The 16,132-nt window shown below is 45.0% G+C and overlaps 1 protein-coding gene across 6 annotated transcripts in view; it reads right to left on the reverse strand.

The window, feature by feature from the left end:
- Positions 1 to 13,769, reverse strand: part of RALY (RALY heterogeneous nuclear ribonucleoprotein) — a 72,793-nt gene extending 59,024 nt beyond the window's left edge. For 2 of the 6 annotated variants that reach the window (XM_081033459.1, XM_081033455.1), the window contains exon 1: positions 13,285 to 13,504. The gene's annotated coding sequence lies outside the window, so the exon portion shown is untranslated. Of the gene's footprint in view, positions 1 to 13,284 lie in introns of all 6 variants that reach the window. The other 4 variants (XM_081033457.1, XM_081033454.1, XM_081033458.1 and 1 more) reach the window with 4 other exon arrangements.
- Between the last annotated feature and the right edge of the window lie 2,363 nt (positions 13,770 to 16,132).

The following is a 16,132-nucleotide window of genomic DNA, read 5'->3' on the forward strand; positions in this document are numbered from 1 at the left end:
CAATAAGGAAGTAGTATGTGAGATAAAGGAGAGAAATGAAGAACGTGATGCTGTAAACTCAAGCAGTTTGCCAAATTGGGCTGGTGCTCCAAAGGCCTCCCCAAGATCAGAGCCACGTGCCTCAGAGCCCCCAAAAAGCCAACCTACAAGCTTCTTTAACAAGGGCAGACAAGGAGTCATAATATAGGAAATCCCTGGGCAGAGGGCTGAGGGAGTGAAGCCTTCTGTAGAATAGGTGGGGACTATTCCCACTCCAGTGTATAGGAAAATTGCTCATGGTCACCATCAGCCTCCAGCCTCTGCTGCTTTCTCAAAAATCCTCCAGGAGATTTCAGGAGACTGATTTCAAGAGAAATCAGTCACCTCACAGCCCACACGCAGGGCCTGTGATCGCTTATGCAGTATCTCCACTGAAATGCAGCCCCAATCTGATCTCCCCAGACTGAGGTCCAACACAAAAACACTGTAGGTCAAACGAAATATATATGTAGGCCAGACACAACCCAAAGGGCTGCCAGTTTGCAACCTCTGGAACTGAAGGATTTAGGAGTCCCCAAAGGCCTCGTAAGTTTTGTCAGAGGAACTGCTTTTCCAAGAAGCTATCCAGGGTCCTGTATCACTTGGACCCTGAGCTTTAGAAACCATGATTCCACAGCCTTTTCTCCTGGCTTGATCCACTGTCAAAACATTTTTTTAAAAGACAGGTGTAAAGAAGATATTCAGTATCTATTATATGCAAAGCACTCTAGGGAAAGAAACAAATGCTCTGAACCTTCTGTTGACTTTTGACTTCACTATCTACAGTAGTTGTATGTCAGCCTAGACCCCAGTACCACCTGTCTGTCACCCAAATTACTATAAAGCCAGAACACTGCTCTGCTTGATTTCACTCCTATATATGACATTCATTTTAATGACTTGGCCAGCCAGTGAGATGAAGGGTCAGCAGCTTGGTTCCCCTCAAAGAGATACCTTTAAAACTCTTCTCCCTGGACTCCACAACTAAAAGTCCCTTTTCTTTACGAAAGAGCACAATTGCCCTCATTATAGTCAGATGTCCTTAGGAGTGAACAGTACAATGCTAAACATATGCTCTCTCCTGAATCAAAATGGCGTTCCCCATGCTTGCTTCACGCCATCATTATTCTATCATCTCCAGATTCCCTCATTATTTCCATGAAAGCAGTAACACCATTGCCAAATAGAAAAGACTAGCTGCCCTTGAAATAGTAACTCAATCCAAGGAAAAAGGGTTCCTTGCTGAAAAAACTTTGTTTATTTAGCAGGTCCCTCAAGCTAGATTTATGAGTAGGGAGAACACAACAAAAATGTTTCTTTTTTAGGAAAAGGCATCTGGCAACAGTGGCATGAAAGAAGGCAAGAAAGGATGCAAAGAGGCTAGGAAGGAAGCTCCTATGGGGGATTAATAATCCTATAGCTTCATGATGGCCAAAATAGACTCCATGTCTAAAACAAGGTATGACCCTGGCTGATTACACACTCCTTGAAGATAGTCTAATTCGTATGAGTATCACCCAAGCTGTTAGTACTATCCCATCTCATGGTAGGCAGTCAAATGGTCCTAGACACATAGAATACAACTCCTCTAAGAGCTCAGTGTAGTACACATCAAGGCACTAAGGCCCAGAAAACTTAAAATGGCTTGCCCAAGCTCACAGAATGGGTAAGGGGTGAAAAGGAAAGAACAAAAGGCTTTGGAGGCAAGGCCTTATGTGAAATCCAAGGTTGCTGCGAGGCCTTGAACAAGTCACCCAGCCCTTCTCAGTCTGTTTCTCATCTGCAAAATAAGAATAATACCTATTTCTATAGAGTTGCCAGGAGGATTAAGAGATATTACCCTCTAAATACAATCACCAATTTACAGGAAATGCAAAAGATAAACATTAAACACACCAGAGATCCAGTAAAATTCAGAACATGGAAAACTCTACGGAAAAACAATCAGTTTCTTCAACAAATAAAGGAAACAGCACATAAATGCAAATATATGGTGATGGAAAGAGAACTGACTCTGGATGGTGAGCACACAATGTGATATATAGATGATGTATTATAGAAATGTACACTTGAAACCTATGTAATTTTACTAACCATTGTCACCCCAATAAATTAAAATATATATATATATGAACTTATAAATTAAGAGATTTAAAAGACATAACCAATAATATATGAACCTTATATGAATCATAAACTGTAAAAACAAAATTGTGACATTTACAAGACAATTAGAAATTTGAACACAATCTGGATTTTGATGGTATTAAGGAATTGTTAAATTTTATAAGGTGTGATCATACCATTGTGGTTGTGTTTTTTAGTCATCTTTTAGAAATACACTGTGAAATATTTAAAGACAAAATACGACAGCTGAGATTTTTCTTCAAAGCACTGGGTGACAAGTAAATAGGGGTATAAAGGAAGTAAAACTGACCACGAATTGATAACTACTGAAGCTGAATGAAGAGCATATCATGCTTCATTAACCTATTCTGGCCACTTTGTGTATGTTCGAAATTTTCCCTATTAAAGAAGAATTAGGTTTAAACCCTGGCAATTCCATTTACTAACAGTGTGATTGTGGGCATATTTCTTAACCTCCTTATGTCTGAATTTCCTATCTATATGGTAAGAATCAATAGAACCTACTTCTTAGGGTTGAGGTGAAAATAAACATGATTATTTATATAAAATTTATATAAAATTTTTATGTATAAATCTGTAAGATTTATATGTGAATTTATTAAAAGATTTCTACACACACACACACACACACACACACACACACACGACTTACTTATGCAGTACATAGTAACTTTCAGTAAATATCAGCTCTATTAGTATGAACACAAGGTACCAAATACGGTATCTTGACACAGTGGGCACCCAATTCATGGTAGTTATCATTAATATGAAAGGTAGAGTTAGGTCTAGAACCCAGGCCAGATTTTGAATCAAGTGCTCATCTAGTCTCGTCGACAGAAGGCCTGGAATACCGTCTGGTGAATGTCCCCAGTGGCAGCTCTAGGTAACACCCGCCTCCTGACAAATACCTGAGACCTGACACAGGAGCAGGAGCTGACTAATGCTGAACATGAAAAGTGCTGCTCTCTGGGAGCAGGCAGGGCCACCTTATTTTCCCCCAACCAGGTAATTTAAGGTACATTTTCTAATATTTGCTGACAGAACAAAGAAGCAAGGCTCTACAACATGATCAATGTTCATGCCAGCCTTCAAAGTGATTTGGTAAAACTACAGAAAATAAACACCCCGCCAGGGTTCACCCGGCAGATTAAAAGCTGACAAAGAAATGGCATTTTTTCCCTGAGCAAATATACAAGTAATAGATGAACTCTGAGAGACTAAGCTCTTTAGGTTTCGGCATTCCCCTCTTTCCCCTTTCATTTTAAGAGAAGACAAACTCTCTTTCAACATATTTCAAGTATGACTGCTGGATTAATTTCTTCCCTGAAATAATGTAATTGTAAGCAAAGTCATTCTCATCCTTCTACCCAGTTTAAATACAAATTAGCTTGGAAATGATATGACCCTTTCCTGCTGCTCCAGGCTAGAAGTTATCACCCACCCCCAAAGTGTGGGACATGTCCTCTCCCTCTGCTCATTAGCAGGAATATGGAATGACTCCATCTAGTCACTCATCTGTGTTTCTGCTCAACTTGTTCCCATTGCACAGAATGTCCTCTCTCTCTCCCTTCTGCAGTCTAAATCTCCTGTGAACATACTTTCTGGAAAAAAAAAGGAGAGGGGAAGGGAGAGAAGCACAGCAACTGAGAAAAGGTATCTGGCTGTGTTGCTTCTGGGTAGTCCAGAAGATACAGTCCAGACACAGAAATATTGGTGTTTCATAATTTATAACCACAAATCCAAGTAGAATATTAGAAATTGGGATGGTCCTGGATAATACGCCTATATGGTCACTATCCTTATCTCACAAGGCCCAGCTCAAATATTCACTCCTCCATAAATGTTCCCCAGCACCACAATCCCACAAATGAAGCACTCTCTCCCTCCTCTGAACTTCCCAATCATTTTACCCCTTTATGGTTGTGCTACCTGAGAGTTCATATTACGGTTCTTAAAATCACGTCTAACTACACCCCAACCAAAATGGCTTAAAATGAAAAAGAAATAGACAATGCTAAGAGTTGCCAAGGATGTGGACCAACAGGAATTCTCGTAGACACCACTGATGACAGTGTGACCTTGTCTGCCTTTGAAAAGAGTTTAGCAGTAACTACTAAAGCTGAACATATGCCGACCCTATTACCTGGCAAGGAGGGTAGAGAACACTCACCTACTGTTTCCCCTAAACAATTCTGCCTGCAGTCTTTTGTTCCATCATTGCCCTGTCTAAATGTTTCCATCCTTTTTACTCCCAGTTCTACAGGCTGATTCAGATCACTCTTCTGGATCACTCCAGCCCCAAAGAGATCTCCCTTTCTATGGAAAACTCTGCCATTTACCTATTACCTCTCACAACTCATTGTTCTTTACACATAAATTACATCATCTGGTTTTATAATGTACTTTTAGTAACATTATTTAACTTGCTCCTCACGATAACATTCTAAAGAAGGCAAGACCTAGAGTATTAACCCCGTCTTATAGATGAGAAAATGGAGATTCAGGGAGGGGAAATGACTTATTCTAGTTTACTTGGCCAAATTGGTGCCAGGGAACAAGAGTAGACCTTAGTCTTCTGAACCAAGCTCTCTACTTCAAACTGCCTTATTATCAGCCACATCTTCATGATTATCTCATCTCCCTAAAGAAGTCCACAGGTGCCCTGAAGGCAAGAGTATGCTTTATAGACATTTACATGCCTCACAGCACCAAGGAAAGCATTCAGTGGGCTCCATACCGTTTGGCCAATTGATTTCAATAGTGTTCCCAACCTTCAAGAATGAACACAGGCATATTTCCTCTTCTTCTAGGCCTCAGAGGCAATGCTATATTGTTGGAAGAAATCACGAACACAACACAGCATCCCAAGTAACATTTATTTTTTGAGGGAAGAGGAAGAGAACTTCAAGATCAAGATAGGCTCAATGTTCCCTCAATTTCCTAGGGCTCCATCCTGCAACATGTTCAAAAAAGGCTGGCAGAGACAATGGCAATGGCCTTCAAGCACCACAATTTAAGCACAATTAATAAGTCACCAATTGATCAAAGGTCATAAACTACACCTCAAATAATTCCACTTGCAAGCAAAACAGAGAGCTACTTTATTTCAAAACTGAGTATAATAAAACTTAAAATGATGCAATAGGAACCTTAATTTTCTTCATTCCAAAATAAGAAGCTAGACAATACCAAATCTTTCTGGAAGCCAGCCAGAGAACTGATGTGAGAACAGTGAAAGCACCAGACAGATGTCTGGACATCCCACCTGAAGGACAATGGTGGCTCCTCCCCTAACATTCTTGACTTTACACACTAAGTATTGGATGCCTCAACAATAGAGGATAAATAGCTGGATAACAGACGAAGAAAGGGAGAACGGGAGGGAAGGCAAAAACTACATCTAAACACTGGAAGTCAGATATTCAAAAAGGTCTCTTTGCCTAGTGATACATCCATCAATTCGGCTATTTTCAGTCCGAACCCTCAACCCAAATATCTGGACCAGGACAGCAGGGTTAAGAAGCAGCTAGGATTTGTTATACTTTTGTCTCCCTCTCAGGACTGAAAAGTTGAGGGCAGGAGTCATGTTTTGCTTGGTTTTTAGGTTCTCCATAGGGAGAATACATAGTAGGTACTCCAAATTCCTGGAATGAATGATTGAGCTTATGAAGGGAAGGCAGTTGGACTTCAAAGCATAATCATGTTAGAACTGCTAGGTAAACTACTTAGCATGGCAACTCTACCTAAAACCCTAATTTTAGTAAGAACTGATTTTAACTGATGTGAAAAATCAATTTAAGGTGAGTTTTTAAGGGCTGAAGACAAGTTTTTCTTGTATTCAACTGATTCAGGCACAGCTATCATTATGTTGATAGCACCGTTTCTCAGTGCCAGCTACCTGCAGGAACAAAGCCCCAAAGCTTTAAAATGGTCTATGTAAGCAGGGAACAACATTTGACTTCTCCGGGTAGTATGACCATACCTTCCAGAAAAGAAACCCAGACCTAGAGAAATAATGAGTTATGGAAATTATTCTTTTAAATCCACTGCTGAGCTTGCTTTCACCAGCACAAAGAATTACAAAGGAAACTAGACAAACAGATCAACAGTACATGCAAACAGTACCTTTAACTAGTGAAATCCTTAATAAAAGAAAGAAACAGGAGACAGCTAATACCAGATAAATGTCTTTGGAATAAAGAAAACCTGGCCAATAACATCAAGCTTCTAAACCTAGCCTTCTAAAAGAGAGTACTTACTTGGAATAAAGCAATGATTCTTACCTTGACAAACAACTAGTATTCAGTCTCTGCAGATGGCATTTCAAGGGCCAGGTAACCTCAGTAGAGATATCTACTTCATAAAGCTAAAACTCTAAGGAAATGCAAATTTCTGGTCTAGTGTTTTTCCAGTCCTAGTACTGTTTGGGAATCTTGTCGTGTTTTTAATTTTCCCTTTGTTATGTGATTTTTAAACAGTTTGCTACATATCTAAGTGTAATTTTTTTTACAGTCCTGGACTCCAAGTTTGTCCCGTGGGACAACAGCTCCAAGTTTGTAATGGAACTCAGCAGACAATTTGATAAATTCATCTCACAAGCAATTTTTCAGCAATCTGTCCACTCTAAAAAGCAGTATCAATCTGTTTATACATTGAAAGGTATCTGTGAACCCAGAATTTAACCCTCTGAGAAACAGTGCTATAGCAAAGCCCTTTCTCCTTCCAGAGATGAATTCTTAAGCCAGAAATTCAGACTGTTAAGAGGTAAAAATACCATTCAAGATTATCTAGTCCAACCCCCTTGTTTTACAGACAGGCAGACTAAGATCCCCGAGAGTATTAGGTAATAATTAATGTAATTTTGGCAAACATCAAAATCCCACTGAATGCTATTTCCCCCAGTGAAACTACACTGGGCATGTTGGGAGGACAGCCAGATTTGCACTTTAGTCAGTGAAGCACTCCCAATACGTGTCTGAGCGACAGAAAACCTGAGTATTCAGCTACAAACTCTCCACCCCACCTCAGCATAGACAACGGGGGGGGGGGGGGGGGGGTGTGTGTGTGTGTGCAGTGGACAGCCTAAATGGCTCTCTGGGGATGTAGACTAGAACCTAGGGACAATAATATCCCATCCTTCGTCCCCTCCTCCCAGGAGGTACAGCACATGAAGGCCATTATGAAGTGACAGAAAGCCGCCAAAACTGAGGAAAAAGGGCTATAAAGTCAAAAAGATAACTAGCAATGATATTTGGCAGATGCCTGACTCTAGTTATTCACTTAAGTGGGGGAAGGGAAGGTGACGAGAGAGGAATCTCCAATCCTTTTCTGTCCCCAGCGCCCATCTTTTGGGCCTTTTCAGAATTTCAGGGACCTCCCAGATTATTTTATGAGGAAACAGGCCAGAGAAGAAAAGGGGCCCACAGAGAGCTCGTAACAGGGACCAAACCAGATGATCCTCATGTTCATGAGTAGGCTCATAATTTATCCCACTGCCCCTCTCTCTAGTCCTGAGTCTGTTCCCCATCACGGATCTGAAACTTCGTTGCAGTACCCAAGGGGCAGCTGTAGGACAGCAGGCTAACATTAAAGCTGTCATCCTCTCCCCTCCAGTTGTACATTTTATAGGATCTAAAATTGAACAAACTAGTTTTTTAACAGATACTCCTGTGAAAACCCTCCTATCTCCATCCCTACCCCTCTACCACTGCCTAAGAAAACAAAGGAGAAGGGAGGGAAGGAGAGAGGGAGGGAGAAAAAGAGAATACCACTCCAGAGATATTTTATCTAAATCATCATCTAGATCATAAAATGTTATTGCTAGAAGGGACTCTGGGGGTCATCTAGTCATTATTTTCCATCGTGATTCAGATGAATAAGACTGGACCTTTGCCACCTGACAAAAAGACTGAAGCACAGAGCAGGATCTCCTGACTCCTGTCCCTAATGAAAATCCCTCCAGCCCTCCCTCCCCATCCTGGCCCACCCTGACCTGCCCCACCCCACGCTCTCCCTCTACCACTGTATCTAAGCTCCTGTGATCTGCTGCCTTTCTGGGTATGAGCTCCTCAAGCTGTTTTACTCATCGTTGTTCTCCCAGTGCCTAGCAAAGAGTAAGTAGAGGTGACTTAGAGAGGAACACACTAGGACATGGACAGAGCAGTGCCAAAGGACACTATCTGAAGAAAAAGTAAGGTTTCCTTGGCTTTCCATACGCGGTCTTCAGAGCTGTGCAGGGCCTGGATGTCTAGGAGCTAATATTTCCTCTTTTCCAAAACCAGTGCTTATGTAACGCAGTTTAGCCAGGTATAGTTACCAGATTTGCTGTGCCATACTCTCCCTCACTTCTGCTCCCGTTCCCCTCTGCCCTTCCCACGAAGAACTAGAATCAATAATTGGAAGGTAAATGAAAGCAAATGTAAGACCCTACATGAGAAATACTCCGTTTCTTACATGCTCCTTCTCCTGTGTCTTCACCTCAATTAATGGCATCTATTATACGACTGTACCAAGTGGAAACCTAGAAATCATCTTTCTTCCTTATCCTCCACACCAACAATCTGATTGTCTCATCATTCAATTCCATCTTCTTTCTATAATACACACACACACACACACACACTCTTCACTTGAAACACCATCACCTCTTGCCAGCATTACTCCAACAGCCTCCTAACTGGTGGTCTCTTTGCCTATGGTGTTCCAGCCCTCAAATCCACTCCCAAAATAGGTAGCCAGAGATATCTTTCTAAAAGGCACACAGGATCATGGCCTCCTCATGGTGAAATGAAGTCCAAACTCCTCAACCTGGGCAACAAGGCCCTTTCATGACTTGGCCTCTGCGATGCCTGTCTTGCCAGTCTCATCTCTTCCCACATCCACCATGTCGTACTTTATGCTCCGTTCAGGAATCTTGAGAAACTTATTTAACGCTTATCCCCGGTCTGTTTCCTCACCTACACAATGGGAATAACAGTTACCTCTCAAGGCGGTTATGGGAAGAAATAAGTTAACACACGTTAAATGCTCAGAATAGTATCTGGTAGACACAGTAAAAGAGCCAAAAGTCTTACCTACGATCCCTACCATCTCTAGACTTGCTATTCTGTCTAGAACAGTCTTATCTCTGTCGATTCGTTGACTCTCCATATCTCTTTTCCTGGCTCATGTTTGTTTCTTTCTTGAGGTCTAGGCTTAGCCAACTCCTCTGAGGAAGTCGTCCCTTACGCTCCAAGGCTGGGTTAGTTACTATTCCTCTGTGCTCGCACGGTGTTTGTCCCTGTCACAATACTTCTCACACCGCTTGTTTCCTTGCCTATCTTCCCCACCAGGCTGTACATACCCAAATCCCCAAGCTTAGTTCGATGCGTGGCATGCTTAATTGTTCAGTGAATGGAAAACTTTCCAATAATGAGGTACCCAATGAAATAGGTAGCCATTTCAAATGTTGGCCAGGTGGCGGGCTAGTCTACATAACTTTGAAGACCCTCAACTAACAAGATTCTAGACAATAAACAATTCAACACACTCTGACCTCATTATCACACTCAGGGCTTTGGATTTGAACATGTAGGAAATGTTGGATCAGATTTTTTAAAGAAAGTGCAACTCCTTAGATCAGTTTGTTGCCTTATTACCCATCTCTTTAACACCTCCCAGCCCACACCCCTGTTGGTATTAAAACAAAATTCCAACTACCCTTCACAAACATAAACACCACACATCCCTCCTCTCCACACACCCCCAAATACACAGAAACAGTCAAACCAAAGGGAATTTTGAGAGGCTAAACACAGCATTTAACACCATCTTAACCACCTGCAAGCAATGAGGAACCATAAATACCCTCTAGGAACCCAAAAGCTAATCCCTCATGTGCCTTTATGGAAAGAGGAAGGCTAAGAGGGAGCATTTCATAAAGGTGATCCATTTAATCGTTCTCTGAGTAGTTCTGACTTGAGCTGCTGCCATAGCACTGCTATTGTCCATCACTGCAGCCCTATGTGCCCAAACCCTGAACAGTCAGAAAGGCAGGTACAAACAAGACAAGGGTGAAGAATCCTCTGGGATCGATTTCAAGGGTAGGAGGTCTCTTTGGAAGATACAGAAGGGACTAGTAGAGATCTCCAGAAAAGATTCAGTGATAAAGAACTTCAATCCACAGAGTGGGGGAAAAAGGAGGTGGAAGCTTAACCCGAAGTACAACCAGGCTCTAGGGCTGCATGCCACACCCTACTGCCAAGATGGACTAATAATCCTTCTGCACTTACAGAGCACCCCGAGGTTAAGGGAAGCACTAAGAGCACCAGCTTTGCCAATCACAAAAGGAGAGATACTGTACGATTCTAGTTCCGTGAGGTACCTAGAGTAATCAGTCATAAACACAGAAAATAGAAGGATGGTTGCCAGGGGCTGCGGGGAGAGGGGAATAGCCAGTTAGTGTTTAATGGGTACAGAGTTTCAGTCTGGGAAGTCAAAAAAATTCTAGACATGGATGGTGGTGATGGTTGCATAACAATGTGAGTTACTTAAAGCCACAGAATTGTACATTTAAAAAAGGTTAAAATGGTAACTTTTATGTATACTTTTTACAAAATAAAGCACACCAGCTTTAAAGTTATATTGTCTGCAGCTGGCAATTACATGACCCTGAGCAAGTCATGTAAGCTTTCTAACCCGTTTTGTTCTTCTGTAAAACAGGAATAATAACAGTACCTAATTCATACAGTTGTTCTAAGGATTAAATGAGGTGCTCCACAGAAGTCCTTAGTCCAGTGACTGATACATGGTAAATGCTTAATAAATGTTAGCTACTAATCCTGTTGCTCACAACTACTACAATGCATTTTAATAGCCATTTCTCATAGTCCCCATACCCTGTGAGAATTTACAAATAAGGACACTGAGGTTCAGAGAGCCACAATAAGGGGCTAGTTCATGATGTCACATCAAATGCCCATGAGAGGTGTCCTGCGCTCATCACTAATTCGGTGATTTAAGCAAGGCAAGCACCCTAACCTTACTGTGTCTCAATTCTCAATTATACTTGCAAAAAGGAGATATAAACCAAACTCTCTAACTCCTTCACAAGACTGGATTAGAAATGAACTCAGATAATGGTTACAGAAGAGTACTATAAACCATAAAGTACCATACATTAAAAGTGGTGACTTATGAGTACTAGTACACCTATGCACAAAGCCTGGTCTCCTTTTAATGCTAAGCCTGAGGCATGGAGAGTGGCTATTTAACTTCCTTGTGATTTCAATTTACTCAAGATTCCCGGTCTGAAGGGCTGCAAAAGTAGTTTAGTGCCCTTTCAAAAGGTAGCAAGCTATGGTAGAAATAAAAATATTGGAGCAGGAGACAAAAGACTGGGAGTTCTAACTATGTATGATTCTGTCATTAAGGTAGTCTGTGAATTCAGATAACTTCCCCTTTCCAAGGTTCAGTTAACAAGGGAGGGAGGGAAATGCAGATAAAGAAGATGGTCTGTAAGACTCCTACATACCACAACTCCTAAATCCAGAATTTTGGAAAGAGGCGAACACAGCACACCTCCAGACTCCAAAGAACTAATGCAAACATCAGGAGATTCCTCAAGACCTGGCCTAGGAACAAGATCCTCTACCTGCTTTTCCGATACTCCCCATAATGGACATCAAACACATTAGAACACTTGCCAAAATTAATTTCAGTTCACTTTTACCCCCCTGGGCCTTATCTGAAAATAGGAGAAAACTCTATTTGAAGGTAAGGAGCTGAAGCAGTTGACGTGAGCCACTTCCTGCTCCCCTGCCCTCAACTAGGAGCTATAAATCTAAACATAGAAAACATGCAAGGTTTGGGGGGGGGGAGGAACATGCCATAAACAAAATAAAGATGGCCCTCACTGTTTATAATGACTTAAGCCTTCCCTGAGCCAAAACCCCAGAGAACTTGAGTTGTGCTTGAGATCTAGAGTCTCCTGCATCCATCAACTTCTAATGGGCAATACGAGCAAGAAATTCATAGTAACATCCTTTCCCTTGGACCTCCAGTAGCCGCAAAATGGATTTCATCCACAGTATAGTGGACACTGGCCCAACAGTCAGGAAGAACGGAGTGACGTCTTTAACGGAGTGACCCAAGTCAAATCCCCTCTGCACAGGTTACAGAAGCTCACACTAAGAAATAAATAACACGTACCAGCACCACGGCTTTACACTTCTCTGGCTACTAACTGTGATTTGAAGCAAATTACTTAACCTCTCTGAGCCTTGATTTCTGCTTTTGTAAGTGGGGCTAATCCCTGAAGGCCGCTGTGGGCATTAAATGAAGTTAAGACTTATGAAGTTCCCGAGTCAAGTTCATTAAAGGTTACCTGTTGGTATTACCTTCTTTCACATATTAGTTTCCCTCCCTGAATCCACAAACACCCTTCGGAGTGACTTTCTTTCCCCCATTTCACAGAAGAACAAACTGAGGCTCGGCTGCGAAGAGGGCTGCGTTAAGTGCAGAACACGGCCCCAGCTCGAGGGCCTGTTGTGGATCCTCTCCAAGCCCAAGGTGTGCAAAGAGCCCGGGACCCGCAAAAGTGAGGGCCGAGGAGGCGCTCAGGCCCGTGGAGAGCAAGGCAGGACCACTTCTGCGCGCCCCGGGAGCCCGCAGACCCAGCCCGGGAGGAGAAGCCGGAAGAAAGCCGGGGACGGGGCCGGAGCCGGGGCGCCGCCAGCCCAGGGCCTCCCCCGCGCGGCCTCCGTTCCCCTCCTTCCTCCCCGCGCCGGGCGGGGCGGGGCGCGGCGCGAGCACAAAAGACTCCAACTTCCTAGCGGGCGCAGGCCCACCCCGCCAACTCCGGGTCTAGGCCCGGCCCGCGGGGAGGAAGCGGGCAGGAAACGCCAGGGCGGCCGGGAGCGGGCGCGGATGGGCCGGGCAGGCGACCCAGGGCCTCGGGCCCGGGTGGGGGTAGATTCGGGGGGAGGGGGCCGGGAGTTACTCGGGCTCCTGGGACTCCAAGAATAGCCGAAAAAAGAGTTTCTAAAAATAGGCAGAGGCTCGCGCGAATTAGTGGGCGACCGAAAAGGAACAAGGAACACCCCCCACACCCCTAAGGAGACGCCCGCGGCCACCACTCACCCGCGCGGAGAGGTCTGGAGGAAGCCGCGCGGCACGGAAGAAGGCGGTGCCACCGCTCTCGGGGGCGGAAGGGAGGGAGGAAGGAAGAAAGCGGACCCGGCCGCGGCGGGAGGAGCTGAGCACACCCGCGCGGGAGTCGCCCCCGCCGCCACTACCGCCCCCTCAGCTTCTCTCAGCTCTAACTGCCCTACGCCCGCGCCGCTCCGCGCCCAGCCGCACTGACAGCGGCGCGAGCCCCGCAGCCGCGAGTCCTTCCCTCGGCCGCTACCACTGAGGAGCGCGGGGGTGAGGGCTCCCGGAGCGGTTTTCCCTCAACTCGGCCCCGCCCGGGGCTCCGGCCCTGGCCCCGGGCCCTCCCTCTACCCCGCCTCTATCTCTAGGGCAGAACACGGTAACACAAGCTCGTTGAGTCCCCAGTCCCGCCCAGACACAGCCCAGCTTCCCAGGCACATGGGCTCTATCCACCCCTTCAACATGGCTGTGGAAAGGTCCAGAGCTTCGGCGGGGAGAGGAGATAGGAGGGGCCGGGGCGGAGTCTGACAGGAAAGGGACTGAGGTGGAAACCTGGGAAGGCGGGGCTGAGGGCGGGAAGAGAGACTCGCTTACAGCAGTCTGGAGCGAAAGGTGGGCGGGGACTGAGGGTGTTGTTGCCGGAGAAGAGAGGAGCGCAAGGCAGGTGTGAAAGACAGTGCAGGCCTCGCAGAGCCAGGAGCCAGATCAGTGCTGGAAAGCGGGGCGGGGACGGGGACGGGGGGCGGGAGTGGGAGGGGCCAAAGGGAGGCCTTGCCCAGAGGAGGAGTCAAGGGTGAAAGGAGGCTGGGGGAGGCGGGGCCAACAGAACGGAAAGATTGAAGCGGGACTGGAGGAGGAGGGCCCGGAAGCCGAGCCAGGAGGAGGGGGCCCAAAGGTGGCCCCTCGGGAGGAGCCGGAAGGAGGCGTGACCCAGAGGAAGATCGCGGGGGTGGTGCTGAAGATAGGAGGGACCTAGGAGATGGGACCCAGACAAATCCGCGGGGGGCGGTGCCGAGGGATGAGGAAGAGACCCAGCAGGAAGGAGCCCGAGGTGTTTTCACTTTCAAGGAACCCAGTGCGTGGTCTGGGCGAGGGTTCGCTCCTCCCTACCTAGGCGGGGACTGGGCGGACAGGCCGCCATGAGGGTGAGTCTGTGGAGGACGTGCCACTCCCACCTAAAAATAGGTTAAATTTAAGTACCTTTACGCTTCTGGGGTGCAGAAAAATGTTTTGTAACTTGAGCTGGGTGGTGGTCCTCTCTCCTGAATATTCTGTCGGAAAGCGTCAGCTAAGTCAGTGTTCCAGCCTCCACAGCCCAGCCGGCGGGGTGTTCCGGGAGCACGCGAGGACCATTGCCCTTCAGTCCTCAGCTGTAGACTTCCTTGAAGGCTGCGAACGGGCCACATTCTCCACGCGTCGTCCCACGTGTGATTTCCTGATTGTAGTTTTCACGTCGCTTCTGCCAGAACCGGCCTAAGAGGCAGAATTCCCGAGAGCGAGGCAGAGTTTGAATTGAATCCCGGCTCTGCCAGACCAGCAGTTGTGACCCCACTTTGTTGTTTAATGACCTTTGTGTTTCGCTTCAAAAGGAAAAGAAACCAAATTAGAGAGATGGTGACACTGAGACCAAAACCAGGGAGGTTCTTCCCCCCACCTCTTTTAACTTCTGGTTCTTATGCCTCAGGTCTCTGCGTAAATAGCACCTCCTCTAAGAGGCTTGCCCTGAACACTCCACCTAAAGATGTTGTCTAGTTTGGCCTCTTGTTCATTTCCTTTGTGGTATTTCTTAGTCTTGTCATTTATTTGCCTGTCACATGTGTTTTGGCTACCCCAAAAGTGTGTACCTCGCCTCCCTTGCTATGAAGGCGGGCTTGATTCCCTAGGCTCCCTAGCACCTACGGTTCCCATACAACCTAGATGGCAGAGTTCTGGCCAGTGCTATGCAAATGGAAGTTGTTTTAGTTACCAGAAAAGGTTTTTTTTTAAGAGATAGACTCAACTGGCATTCTTCGGCCTTTTGCACACACACACACACACACACACACACACACCCGTGTTCTGCCTAGAACAGAGATGTGATGCACAGAGGCACAGTAGCCATCTTGAAATCTTCAGAGCAAAGATTGACTTGATAAGAACGGAAAAACAGAAAAAGCCAGGATTCCTCTAGACTTCTTATTTGAGTAAATAAAGCCCCATATATCTGTGCCACTGTTACGTTTGATTTTTGCTTCTTGCTGTCACGCACATTGCTGACTCAGCATATCTGGTTCACGGTAGTACTCAATAAATAATTAGCTATTGTTACTTTGCCTATGTTACTTGTCATAATCATAATCACCCTGCACTGTGGGTATTATTACTTTCAGTTTAGAAGTGGGGAAAGTTAGACTTCTTCCCAGAGTAGGTTGTATGCTTTCAATGAGATGGTAGCCATAATAACAGCAAACATTTATTGGTGCTTGCTATGTTCCTGACATAGTTCTAAGTGTTTCACATATATTAATTCCCTTACTCCTTACAGCAATCCTGGAAGAAAATGCTATTATTGCTCCCATTTAACAGATGAGGAAACTAAGTCAAAGAGGTTAAGTGACTTGCCCAAGATCATAGAGCTAACAAGCTACAAATCCAGAATTCAAACTCTGCAGTCTTAGGATAGTGCCTGACATCTGGGGGTATGTGTTGGGGAGTGGGGCTGGGGAGAGAGTGTATCTTTTTTTGTTTGTTTAATTAGAAAACAAAGTACAGCTCATTGTTGTTGAGTGATTTGTCTAAAGCCTCACAGCCAGGAAAAGGTGGTGAATTTTACCCAGGAATTTGGACACAGGTCTGG

Source organism: Rhinolophus hipposideros, assembly GCF_964194185.1.
Source record: "Rhinolophus hipposideros genome assembly, chromosome: 22".
Lineage (NCBI taxonomy): Eukaryota > Metazoa > Chordata > Mammalia > Chiroptera > Rhinolophidae > Rhinolophus > Rhinolophus hipposideros.